This window comes from Condylostylus longicornis, unplaced genomic scaffold (assembly GCF_029603195.1).
Source record: "Condylostylus longicornis isolate FDR11 unplaced genomic scaffold, ASM2960319v2 ptg000026l, whole genome shotgun sequence".
In the NCBI taxonomy this organism is placed as follows: Eukaryota; Metazoa; Arthropoda; class Insecta; order Diptera; family Dolichopodidae; genus Condylostylus; species Condylostylus longicornis.
In genome coordinates, this window is record NW_026577995.1 from 4,075,777 (window position 1) to 4,090,940 (window position 15,164).

The window sequence follows — 15,164 nt, forward strand, 5'->3', positions numbered from 1 at the left end:
TTGGTAAATTTAACCAAACTCTATTTTTAAAATTTCTTGCTACTATACTACGCAGTTAAGTAGCTATGTGCAATAAGCTCTGTAATATAGCATCTCAAAAAATTAAAGTCTTTTACCCGTACCGTACTTGAAAATATTTAACAATCTTACACAACATATTCGAAGATTTCCACGAAATACCAGTTTATTTGTTAAACTAAAGAATAAAGATCTTAAGAGATATTTCGTCTAATTCCATGTAATTGCGACTGACTGCCTATCCCTCTCCTAAATTTAATTATAAAATAAATAAGCACAAACATTTTATTTGATTTAAGCTTGATCGATATAGTGATTCTTAAGTATAGCTTTATGAAATTATCATATACAAATTCGTAAGTAAATTAAAATTAATAAGTACTCAAATAATTTAAACCACAGTGTTTAAAATTTACACAAACGGCTTTTTTAAGAGGGTCACAATTTCAATAAAATTTATCGTCCGAAATACAAATATAGGCGAACCCAAAGTCGTCAAACCTATCATCAATTGAAGACTTTAAACCAACCTAAAAAGTTCCTGGATGGTTATAAACTCCCAAAACAAATCAAACTGGCTAAGCGTTAGCTTTGCTTTATTGTATTTTTGTGTCCACATTCCGTGAAAAAAGGCACGGAAGTGCTGTCTCATCATTTTAGAATAAATCGAGAGGTTTTTTCACTTTAGTCCTTTTGCCCTAACTATCTCACCTATAAGTCGTCAGGCTTCGATATTCACATGCTTTTCCGCAAATGCGCCCTATATGTTTCATGGCATACAGTTTCTTATTTTTTCACTTACACGGAGTACTCCCAAATTGCACTATTGCGCATATACCAGAGAACACCCACCATAATACGACATGTTATCTCTTGAAAACGTTAGCTCAAATAACACATAGAATTGACATACAATTAATTTTTTTTCTTGAATTTTATTTGTTATAGAAAACAATTTCCTTCTTTTCGTTAATAAAACATTCATTCTAGTTTTAAATAACATTTCCTGCGCTGCACAGTTCGTCGAATATACTTAATTAAAACTTATTTTCTTTTCCCTCATTTTACATGTATTAATTATCATAAACCGTTTCCTTTTCTTTGAAAAATAAAAATTAAAATCAATTGTTTAATAATTGACTTCAAAAATTTAATATTTCTCTTTTTCCGATCTGGTCCGAACAAAAACACTTGTTAACCATACCTGACATTATAAATTTCTCTCGAAAACATTTAACTTATACCACAATATTATTCACATAATATATTTTTTATAGTATTTTGCGTTATAATTAATATGTGACATAAAAAAGGATAATGGTTTTTGCATGCATACATACATACTTATATAAATAATATATAAATATATACAGCATTACGTTCAAAATAATATATTTTCCAATAATAATTGCTTTTTATATTTCAACTTTTAATTAAAATAAATTAAAAAGTTTCCACTTTTTATATATTGAATTGCCACGAAATGTTAGTACTAAAGAACATCATTTTTATACAAATGTCATATATATGTAGGTATTTCACATATATTTTATGTTAAGTATATAATTTTTATAACAAAAATTTAATTGCTTATACATATTTTTAACTCAAATACACAAATAATTAATTACATATGAATTTTTGTTTTTAATTTTTAGAATAGCCACTGTAATAGCAAATAAAAAGTCGTAAATTATTATTCTAGGTAGCGTACCGGTCATGCCTCTCATACACTATAGTTGGGTCCATAACAATAATTTGTTATAAATTAAGGGTTATTACTTATTATGTTCTAAGATAGAAATATTTTCATATACTCAAAATCTATAAATAATAAATATCTAAAGTAAATTCTATTATTGCCTGTTCAATCATTATTGAAAAGTATGAAATAATTAACAGGAAACACTATATAACTAACGGAAATTCCCTTTTAATAAATAATGGAAATGAAGAAACTACCGGGAAATTATTCTTCACATTGCTTTACAGTAACAATAACACGCAGTCTAATATTATATTAACATTTTTTTGTATAAAAATTTAAATTTAATAAAATTGTTAGAGATTATCATGAACGCAATACTACAGAACAATAACTGCGCGAAATGCAGTACTGCAACATCACAACGTATTATGAACACGCAATGTATTTTTAGATGTTTTAGGTATAAAATCAAAACAGTTCATATGATTTAACTATAGGCTACATATTCTAATTTCGTTCAGGGTGTTTCTCATAAATTTGCAAATAATTTCAGGCAAAACTATGAGAGATTAAAGAAAAAAATGTATAGACGACTGTTACCTCTTATTGCAACGTATCGAAAAAAAAGATAAAAAAAATTCCCGAGAAATTTCGTGCTTTTTAACTTTTAGCTCGAAAACTAAAAGCCAGTTATAATTAATCGCAAGAATTAAAATAGAAATCCATTAATTATTTTTAAAACGCAAGTGTGTCTAATATTGTTACTCTATGTTTCACGACTCCAAAATTATAAGTTTTTATTTATATTTTTTTCAACAGCCTATAGCTCGAAAATGGATAATTTGTACCGTCCTTCCCTTCCCCAACCCATTCGGTATTGTACTGAAAGTTAATCAAAGAATAATTCCTGAATTTATTTGAAAACTTTAACGAAACACCCACGATATACTGCATTTATTAATTATAATTAAGTCTATGTTTTTATAATTAACTGTTTATTTTTATTACTTATTAATTATCATCAATTCAAAACGGAAATACAAGCAGAAAAAATCATAAAATATAATAAATTATAAAATTTTTTATTTATACTTACATAATAATAATTACCTATTAATTTAAATAATTTAAATCGAAAATTATTTTATTAACAATTAATATTATTATTAATTAGTTATTAATTTTTTTTGTTAATAAAAATTAATTATGACATTATAATTTTTAATTAATGTGATTTTATAAAATAAAAATAATTGGTATTAAATTCAATGGTTCAGTTTATAAGAAGAACAAGGACAACACTATATACACATTTAATAATAATTATTATGATATATGAGTTAATTCCATTCTTATACACTTAATCTAATTAAATAATATTTAGTTTCTTTTTCTTGAAATTTTAATTCAAATAATAATAAAATATTACGTAGGTACACTAAAATGTAATTAAATTTTGTTTTCATGTTAATTATTTTCTTCTTTTTTTTTTAATTTTATATAAAGTCATATTTAATTATCCCTAATTGATAATAAACATTCTATATACATATATATGTATGTATATATAAACATATGTATGTATATACATGTAAATATGTGTATGTATGTGTGAATTTTGTATATAATATTCAAGTATAATAAATTTTAATTGAAGTATAGTAAAAAATATTCCAGTTTTATATTTTAGTAAATTAATAATTATAATACAATTATGTACAATAAAAATAATATTATAAAAATATTTTTGTTATATATCAACAAAAATAATTAATTTATATATAATTATAACGTCTGCATATATATATATATATATAATTATAAATATAATATGCATGTATAAAGGTTCAAAAATAATTAGGCATACCTAGTAAAATGAAAAATGAAAACACCTGATCCATTTAATAATATCAACCGTATAACAGCCTAGTTACGACTATAATAATAATATTAATTTATTTTTCACTTATTTTAAATATTATTATTATATATACACGCACTCATATGTACTACCATATTATTAAGAAATTTATTATACATAATATATATAAAATTAATTTTCATTTCAAAATGTTAATAATTTTATAACCGACATCAACAATAATTTTCAAATATAATAACCTTGTCAACTAAATTATAATATTTTTATTGTTATACTTTTATCAAACGTTCAAATATTTTTTACGCACTAAATATTATAATAACAATATAATAACAAATATTGTACATACCTACGTATATACGCCATGCAAGTATGTATATAACAAAACAAATAAAAAAAATGTCCTTTTAATTTAATAAGGAACAAGAAAAATTAAAACAAGTATTTAATTTTTCCCTATTTTTCTTTCACTTTCCTTTGTGTTAAAAATTAAAAAAAAAAAACGGAGAGCATAATTCGCTCCCTTTCTTTTCTAACTTACTTCATAAAATTATAAAACTTTAATACTTTAATGCATAATACACTATTTATACATACATAACGTATAATAGTCAAGCAGAGACACACTCTCTTATTTGCATAAATATTAAATATACCCACCTACATACTGTATATAAAATCTAACATTTAGTACTTACACTCTAGTTATATACACTTAATAAAAAAATTAAACGAGAAGAAACAAAAAAAAAAAAAAAAAAACGATATATAACAGTTTTATAGACCGACAACAAATAAGACGACCGATTTAAATACATCTTTCAAAATTTTCCGAAAACAATTTAACAAAACTTAAACCAAACAATTTAAAATCATTTAACGGTCTACACTTTTTTTTTTAAGAAAAAAATAATATGATAACGGTACATAAAGTAGAATGAAGAATATAGAATGTATAGAAGAAAAAGACAAAAAACCAAAAAGCAAAAACGGCAATTCTCTCAAATTAAGAAAACAAAAATTTACCGAAACCAAAAGTATACACTATATACACTTAGATATTTAACTGTTATACCAGTAAAATGCATACATATACATTCATAACATATATTATACCTGTATTGTGTATAAAAGTATAATATTATATTTTGTATTAAATCGTAATTTTATTAAAATAAAATCAAATAAAATTTTTACATTATAAAACTCAGAGTAAATGTAAACAAGTACTTTAAATGCATGCACCTTATGTTACTACACTAAACTGACTGAATGTATGTATGTACTTATGTATGTAAGTAATTTTTAGTTTATGACGAGTAAGGAGTAGAAATCGTGAAATCGTTTAAATCATTCAAAATAAATCCCCCATTGTAATTCATTTTACTTAGTAAAATTATTTTATTAAAAAAAAAAAAATAAGGGGCACAAGTCTCTGAAAATCTTTTGACATACAAATTCAATAAAAAATTTTTTTTTACTTACATACATACATACTTGCATAGAAACTCAATTCAACACACAAATTCACATTTCGCCTCGCCTCTCTTTAATATTCTTTTATAAAGAAAAAAATTCACTTAACAAAAATTAAACAAAACAGAACAGTAAAACAAAATTAAATAAATTCTCTCTGACTTTGAATGATTTTAATGATTGTAATCACTAACATTATAATCATTATAATCATTGTAATCAATATCAATCATTGCCATCATTATTATTATCAATTTATTGTTGATGATGTTTTTTTATTATAATTTTTATTATTTGTTATTATTGTTGCATATAATTTATTTCATTTAATTTTACATACATACATACACTTTCATATCCATCGTATATAACTGAAATTCTCTCAATAAAAAATATTCTTCTTTCAAAAATTCTTTCTATCCGTTTTCGTTCCGCTACCCGCCACTCTTTACAATCATGCTCAAAACACAAAAAAAAAATAAACATAATATTATACCGTTAAGTTGAAATTGTAATGTGCTTAAATAAAGTTATTATTTTATAAAAATACTGTTATATTTTATTCATTTTTATATACAAATGTAATGTATGTATGTTAATTTGCATCTTTGTACACCTATATGAGAATGTTATACTTAAGTATGTAAAAGAACAATAACAAAATAAATAACATTGTATTGCGCATATACCGTTATTACAGTTATTTTTCTCAATTTAAACTGTAATTGAGAGAAGAATTAAAGAATAAAGAACAATAGAAAATTGAGAGAGAATTTATATATGTACGTTAAATCATAAAATGTACAAATATAATAATAATGAAAATATGAGCATGGTGTTTTTCTCAAATACAAAGGCACATAATATTATATACCTACATTTGTACGAATGTATGTAGATATATTTATGTACATAAATCATTTTTATAACATTGTTGCGATTTTATTTTTTATTCCTTTTTGTTCAATTTTTCAATTTCGTCCTCCATCCTTTTGTATTCGTTCTCCTCTTCCCTTATATCATCATCATCATTTTAAAATGTTATCTTAATTCTCTCACCTTTTTGACTTTCTCTATTATATTTTTCATCTAATTGAGTTGAGAATATGCTTGTAAAGTAAAAAAAAAAACAAGAAGAAAACATAAAGAAAATAATAAAGTAGACTGGTTAGGTCTGTATAGATCTAATTTTATATTTTTTTTTTTCATTTTTCTTCTTCTGTATAATTTTACTTGTTTAAGAATGAGTAGAACATTTTTATTTTGTATAATCCAATTTAAAACTGCTTCATACTTCATATTATTTTTATTGTAATATTTTGAAATATAAATTTGAAACGAGCTTAGTAGTGAGCTAGGTTAAAATAAGTAGTTTTGAATAAATCTTATTGTAAGACTAAAACTGCGTTTTCAAGGAACCTGGTTCAGACCCAATTTTTAAGAGACTATATAATTATACTTATAATTTATTTAAAAATTATAATTCTTATTTAGTTTTTGTTCAGTCTCGTAATCGGTTTTTATAGAAATGTTTTAAATTTAAGTAGATTTTCAAAATTATGATAGCTATGTTATTCCACTAAAACAGTTGATTCTAGTTTCCGGGGCATTTTTCTTGCTATAATTTGATCACTTTAGAATCTTCTGAATGTGAAGCAAACTTTGCCGAATTATATGCAGTTAAATACACAGAATTATTCAAGTATAGTGGTGCTATCTTGTATTTGTGCCAAGCCGACTTAGACAATTTGGTTTGAGTCAAAGAAGATTTTCTCCTGATTTCCAATTATATGATTAATTAACACGCTTAAAACTCGAATTAATCAGCAATTTTTTCTTAATAAACTTATGTTTTTTCAATAGTATAACAGTTGAAAAAAAATGTCTAATTGATTGATATTAAATTTAATATTCAAATTTTGCAATTAAATCGACAAACAAAAATATTATTGTTCTAGAAACTACAAATTACTTAACGAATTTCTTTAACGAAATATATTTATTTACAATAAGACCTACATATATCATATATTCAGTATATATACTCAGACTTTATATATATATTAATTGTAATCGTAATATCTATTATCATAACAGTTTTATAAAAACATTAAAATTATTTGACAGACTCAAACAAATTCTAATATAATTTTACAAGCATTTTATCATTTAAAATTTTACCCAAATTTATACATTTAAATTAAATACATTGTAGACCTAAATTATTAACTTGTTATATAATGTTTGAGAAATGCAATCAAAATATGTATAACATATATATATATGCATATACATATACACACTACAATGTAAAACCAAATTTTTTAAAAATATATTCTTCATTTAATTCCGAAATGTGTAATACAAAATTAAAATTAAATCTTTTTATGGTTAAAATTAGAAAAAAAATATATAAAATATTGCAAAACTATATATATATATCAATGCTTGTATGTATATATATGTATAATATTTGTATATTTATGTATTCAAGTATGTATTTGTGTAATTAATCTCAAAAAGTCCAAAATATTGTCACATAATGATGAGGAGAAAAAAATTTCATCCATACATACAATATAACAATTTCTTATTTTCATAATAAAAGTAAATTAAAAGTTAGAATAAATGTTAAAGGTAATTGGAAAATGCGAAAAAAAAAATAATTTAACATGAAAATTATAAATAGAACTCAAATCAAATTCATTTATAATTTATAAATAATTTTCAGAATTGAATGTATATATGCGTATAAATATAAGTACATTTCTTGGATAGCTAGCAATAATTGCCTACACTTATAATTCAAGTTTAGTCATTCATTATTTAAATATGAATTCGATTTCTTCATAGTTTCGATTCTACATTCGGCCCAAATTTCGTTAACAGCTTGCAAATTTAAAAGAAAACAGATTTTAAATATGTGTTCGTTATAGGGTTTTATGAATCCTGGAAAAATTGACGCAATTTCTACCTAGTACTCTGACATACCTACAATTTTTTGTGTTCCAATTACAATTTGAATGCAAATTAGTTGTGCGTAAACCCAAGCAACTAAATTATTTGAAATTACTAAATTGCTAAAAATTTAATGAATATAATATTTTAGTTCAAAAAACCACACGCCGCATACCGCAACCATTTCGAATGAAAATACTAAATGTCATTGTCAAAATACAATTTGAAGACTTAACACGCTAGACAGACAAATATCATATATATAAAATAAGAATATTATTAAAAAAAAATATTTTTATAAAATAAATAAAAGAACTCATCAATATTTTTTTTTATTTTCATTTTTCATATATCCTTTTGTATATTTTCCTTCCTTTCATTAATTTCAATTTAACAAGAGAAAAAAAAATTTATATTTTTATATATATACAAAAGGAAAGGATAATTGATATCAATGAGCTTTACTTTAAGTTCATGTTATTATGATTCATATATACCATATATACTATATATATATATATACATAAACATATGTATGTAAGTATGGGTGTGTAAAAATGTAAGAATGTCTATAATACCATAAACATTTTTATACTGATTTTTATTTTTTTTTTTTTTGATGATGATAATGATAATGATGACGAATATTTTCTTCATGATATTGATATTGATAAAATATTTATATATTTGTATGTCGTCAGCTGAGTTCTAATTTGCTCCATTCGGCACCAATACGAATTCGAGAAATTTAAAAAAGAAACTTTTTAATATATTTTCAATGAATTTGAAGCAAATAAAAATTTAACCTTTAATTTTTAAGTTTTGTTTCTTTTTCAAAAAAAATATAAATGCAATTTTAAGCAATTTTACTACATCTATGGAGCATACTAAAATTTACATTAAGAAATCATGCTTTTTTCATGTAAAATGTGCTTCATTGACAAAAAAAAAATTTGTGGAGCAAATAAGCGCAAAAAATCTGTAAAATGTGGTTTATGGAGCAAAAACGACACCGAATATCTAACAAACTAAGGAAGATAGTAAAAAACGGTTTGAGTCACGTGAAAGAACACCCGTCAAAAACTATAAAACCATTCTTAAATCAAAATTTTCGAATAGCGTATAGAGCAAATCAGAATTCAGACGATGTACATATGTACGAATTTAGAATAGAAAAAAAAATATTATTTATTTACAATTTTGTAAAAATGTACAAGCATCCTTTATATACACACATACTTATACATACTTATTTAGATTTTTATAATATGAATAGTTTTTTTTTTTTTCATTTCTAATTTTTTTTTGTACACAAATAAATTAAATATAAATCGGTCTGACCTACTCTAAACAATGTTAAATAAGGCTTATAGACATTACGTATATTTATGTATATATATACAAGTATATAGATTTATAAATTGAAATAGGACATTTTAATTTGATTTAAAAGGAGGGTTATAACTTATTTTGCACCCAACAAAACTTTGACAATGTTATAAGGATAAAATAATTTTTTTTTTTTGTTATTTTGAATAAAAATATCTATAAAAAGTTGTTAAGGATATATTTAAAAAATACTTACAAATTTTACCATATATATATATAATTTATATATACAGATATATAACAAGTATATAAGGCATATATAACGAGTATATATACAAAATACATAAGTAAAATTGAGGATTTATTTTTTATTGTTATTTAAGAGCTATTTGATTCATGAAACTTTATCTTTGCGAGGACATAGATTTCTTTTTTTTTGTGTTCTTTTCTTGATATACAGAAGAAAAAAGAGGAAAAACGAAAAATTGCAAAATGAAAAATATAAGCAAATTGAATATGAAGTAGAAAACTATATATGTATGTATACGATTTGGAAGGGATGTAAAAAATGGAACATTAAGTGGTTTTTCTCTTTTCCTATATTTTTTTTGTTTTATTTAAAAAAAATGTTATAAAATCGTTTCGTTTGTTTCGTTACTGGAAATGATTAAGACGTAAATTTGTATTAATTTACTCAATTAATTGAAAATTTAGGTTAATATTACTTTAACCTCTTACCACCTTTTATATTGCTTATATTATGTTATGCATGTATATAGAATCTTTTACCTGATGTATATGTATATTGTATACTTTGTATTGAGTAACGTTTGGGAAATAATTGCAAAACATGAAATAATTAAATTTCTAATAAAAATGTTTCGATTCCAATTATATTTAACTTATTATACAATATTAATGTACTAGAAAATATTGTCAAATTAAATTAATTTCAATCTATTGTTGCAAAATTTTGAGAATTTGTCATTCAATTTGAGCAATTGAGCATTATTCAAAGAACTATATCAGCTATATATTTCAATTGAATTTTTAAAATATCATAAACAATAGCAATACCGCCTAGCGGCTATTTTTAATAGTAATATCGACAGTAAATAATGCTCCTATCGTCTACTTTTAACATAATTTTATACAGGTTGAATTAAATTCGCTCAATTGAGAGTGTTAGCTATAGGGCATAGGCAATAATATTGCCTATGCCCTATTTCTTATATATTATATAAGAAATCAAATAAAAACTTATATAGAATTTAACATGAAAATTAATTAAAAAAATATAATTGTAGTTGTAGTTTTAAGTTCAATTAAAAATTTAAAGCTAATATTCAATTATTTTTGTGTATTTTTATGATATTGTTATATATTTTTTATTGATTATTTCAATTTTCTTATACAGCATTAAAAATTCTATGCAAAATTTTTAACCATCATGTCCAAACTCCTCTTCGTCAATTTCGCTAATTCTTCTTCTCCAATTTCGTATTATTCTCCTGCTTTCGGAACTCTTTCTGGGTAAAATTTTTTATATTTTTTTCAAAATTCCACAGTGACAATTAATGGCTTATATAGAAACTAGCACATCAGATTATTGCAAAATTAATTTATAAATTAATTTTATACACAATAATTTTTTACAATTTTCAAGGCATGCTATGCAATTTTCTTATATACTTGAAAAAATTTAGATTTCTAATTAATTTCCAAAAATTTTTTTTTGCATCAAATAACTTTCAACTTATAATTTATTTGTTTTTTTGCCTTTCTTTTTTAGAAATGAAAAAAAAAAAAAAAATTACAAAATTAAACCATAATCTAAATCAGAAATTTTTCTCTTGAAACAAATTAAAAAATAAGGGAGAAAAAAAAAGAGCTCAGAAAGGACAAAAATAAGCTTGAATTTTCCATTCCAAATTTATGAAGAAAAATTTATGAAGAAAAAAAAAATTTTTTCTCTTTTTTTTTTTCCTTGAATTTTTTATTCAAGTCTCGTTCACAAATCAAATAAATTCTTTCCACTTTCTTTATTTCAAATTATATTTAATTTTATGAATACACAATCACACACATACTTGCACATATATCCATTCACATACACATAAAATACATATTATAATATATATCCATTATATATATGTATAAATACTAAATATATTACGAGTATAAAGTTTGAAACGATTACTTGTCTACTCTCAAATTATATTTTTATTAAAAGTGAACAATTTCCATTTGTAGCAAAATGTTTCCCAAAAAAAAAAAATTATAACAAAAATGGAACGAAATAAAAAACAAAAATGAAATGAAAACACGAAAGAGAACCCCAAAAAAAAAAAAAAAACAGAACAAAAAATCATAAACAGAAGCGAAAACGTTATCTATATAGAAGGATATCTTTTCCATTAAAAGGATGAGATTTTTATGTTTATCCTTTATAACTTTGGCATAACAATTTTATTTTTATTTATTTTTTGCATTTTTTCGTTTTTTTTTTTTTGTGTTGAGGACTTTAATGTTATTTATTTCTATCCGACAAAATGTTACATACATTGTTATACAGTAAATATATATATATACATATATATATCAAAGTGTACATGTTGAACATCAACTTGTAGCCAAATAGAAAATTCTCAAATCTTTAGTGTACGAAAAATTCTACGAAATTTATACAAACACGTACATATATATTATTATGTAAGTATATATACATGAGAAATATTTTGCTATTTAATCATATATAACAGTTAGGTATATAATAAATATTTCTAAGTATATATGTATGTATATTTACTGTCTATAAACATATAAATATATAATATAATATTTTACATTATTGTCATGACAAAATAACTGCTCTTTTCAATATTTTGTTACATAGATTTTACATATATCATACGTATTAGTACATAATGTATGTATGCACACTTCCATGAGCTATTTAAAATTAATATGTATTTAAGTATATATCTAAGATTTATATCGAAAAGTTTCAGAAAATAATATAAATCATATGCATACCTACATTTTGAATAATCAAAAAAAAAAAAACAACGTAGCTAAAAATTTTTTCTTAAGGAAATAAGTTTCTAAAGCAAAGGTCTCTTTGCAGATAAAATTTTAGTACTGTTACTCAAAGAGTGTTAAAGTTTTGTAAACAGGCAGGCTGACAGACAGACGAAAAGATAAACTGGCCGACAACAAGTACCTTTTTCCCGATTTACCTGGGAAAGTACAAATACGCGAGCATTTATTTTTAAGTAATGCATTTTTAAGATTGAAGTTGGTCGTATATGTACATCATGCATGTTGGTTATGCCGATTGTTAATACAAATTGCTCGCGCTGTTTGGTCATACAAGTCGGTCATACGGATCACTAATTTATATGGGTCATACATACCGATGTGGGTTTGTCATACCGATTTTGTTTGGTTATGCAAATTGGTCATGCCATTCGGTTTTAAGAGTAGATTATGAGTAGGTAAATTGGTCATGCAACTTGATCATGCACCATTTTCTCGTTTCTTTCGTTTTCTAATGCATCTTGGTCAAGGTTGATCATACTTTTTGGTCATGCAAGTTGGTCAAGTCAATTACTCATACATGTCAGTTATGCAAGTTGGTCATGCATGTTGGTCATGCATGTTGGTCATGCAGGTTTGTCATGCCGACGGTTTTATACAATGTTTTATACAATATCTATAAATTACATTTAATTAATTTACTTTCCAACCCGATTTTCTTTTCTAAATTACAATATACACACTATTACTATGATTATAATCTAAAAAATATTTCGTTCCTGTCCAATTTAATTATTATACCTATATCTAATAAAAATATCTTAAAATCGCAGATAAATTTTGAAAGAGGGCAACACTATATATAATTTTATCTAAAACAATTAAGTGAAATTTACCTTTGTTCACTTCAATTTGTATTGTACATGTTAACAAAATATAAATGTAAAATAAAAGAACTTTTTGTTTTTCAATAACAAAATCCACTTTTGTGTATATACAAATATCCATATACTTACTTACATGTATATATTCCTATTGCATTATATTGTTATTTCTCGAAGGGAAGACAAAATGTGGTAAAATTTTTATATTTATTTATTGGATGTGCACTCTTCGACATCGTTAAAAACTTATTTTGCTTAAACGATTTTCGCGGCATTATACATTTATCTTCTTTTTACATATATATACATACATACAATTCAATTTTCATTTTATATATCTAAATCTGTGTATGGAAAGTGTTATATATGCTATATTAAACAAAGTACACTAGCGTACTCTCAATGTTATTCAGCATAACATATACAGTTAAAATTTCTTTTCTTTCTTTGTCATACCATTGATTTTTATAACTATGTATATATATGTGGGTGTATTTGTTGTATATTGTAATGGTTAGCAGGATAAAGTTTTATTTTTAAAGAACAAACACATATACATAAACACACATCCACCTATATATATACATCTTATATATTATATAGAGATTTCGTGTGCTCATTGAAAATATTGAGTTTGTTGACTGTGAACTTTTTATTTTTCATATTCAATCAGTTCAGAAATTTATGCTTTTTATAGCATCATAACGGTATTTTTTTTTATGTAATAAAAAAGAAAAGGAAAAACAATAATCAAATCATGAAAAATGGTTTAAAGTTTCATATTTGAGGTTAGAGGGAAATAAAAAGAAATAATAAAAGGATATATATATATATATATATATATATATAGATATATATATATATATATATAGATATATATATATATTATATATAGATATATATATACATATTTACATGTAATATGTTGATATATATACGTATATATATACATATATATGTATATATGTATATATATATATATATATATATATATATATATATATATATCTTGTTAAAAATTCTATATTGCTATTTATAAATTTTATTATGTTTTCGTTCCTTTCGTATTTTTGTTATTTTGGTAATATGGTTTAAAGGTTACAATATAATTTACTCTGGCAAATACAATAAAAAGAAGGAGAAATATTTGAATTATAGGCGAATGAGCGTTTGTATACTGTATGCTTATATACATAATATATACAGATGCTTACATTAATCATCTTCGAATATCGCATATTAAAACTTTTACATTTATTATCAATATATATACGCTTATTTGTACATATATTATACATGTATATTTATGGTTAACTAATAAATTATTGGAGGCTATAAAAATTAAAATGATTTGGTTTTTTAATATTGGACACACAATTGAAAAAAAAAAATATATACAATTGAAAAATTGTTTTCATTCCAAAAAATTGTTTTTATCGCTTAATTTTTATTTTTGCTGTATAAAAATTTTCCATTTAAAATTGTTGCTAAAAGAGTTTTATATAAATTACATAATTATTAAATAAACACATAAATTCTGTAAAATATTCCAGGTATGTATGTATATGTACATATATGTATAACTATATATAATTTATTAATCCGTATATTATTCCCATATGTAAATTATTATATTTTACGCCTACATGTATGCAATGTTAAATTTTTTGGATTGGCGCCCTTTTACTTTTTTCATATTTTCATAATAGCAAGGCAATATTTTTATATGAAATTTTGTTTTATTGTGTACCATTCTGGATAATTAATAATTTATTTATTAGTGTAAAGAGAAAAACAAAAATGAAAACAAAATTAAATGAAGAGAAATTAAATTTTATTTCATTATACAAGCATACAAACTCACATATTT

The 15,164-nt window shown here is 23.0% G+C and overlaps 1 protein-coding gene across 3 annotated transcripts in view; it reads right to left on the reverse strand.

The window, feature by feature from the left end:
- Nucleotides 1-15,164, reverse strand: part of LOC129607120 (uncharacterized protein DDB_G0287625-like) — a 52,038-nt gene that overhangs the window by 7,841 nt on the left and 29,033 nt on the right. Inside the window, exon 1 of one of the 3 annotated variants that reach the window (XM_055517861.1) lies at nucleotides 5,433-5,509. The exons of 1 other annotated variant lie outside the window; for it this stretch is intronic. The gene's annotated coding sequence lies outside the window, so the exon portion shown is untranslated. Of the gene's footprint in view, nucleotides 1-5,424; nucleotides 5,510-15,164 lie in introns of those variants that run through there. One more of the 3 variants, XM_055517860.1, reaches the window with a different exon arrangement.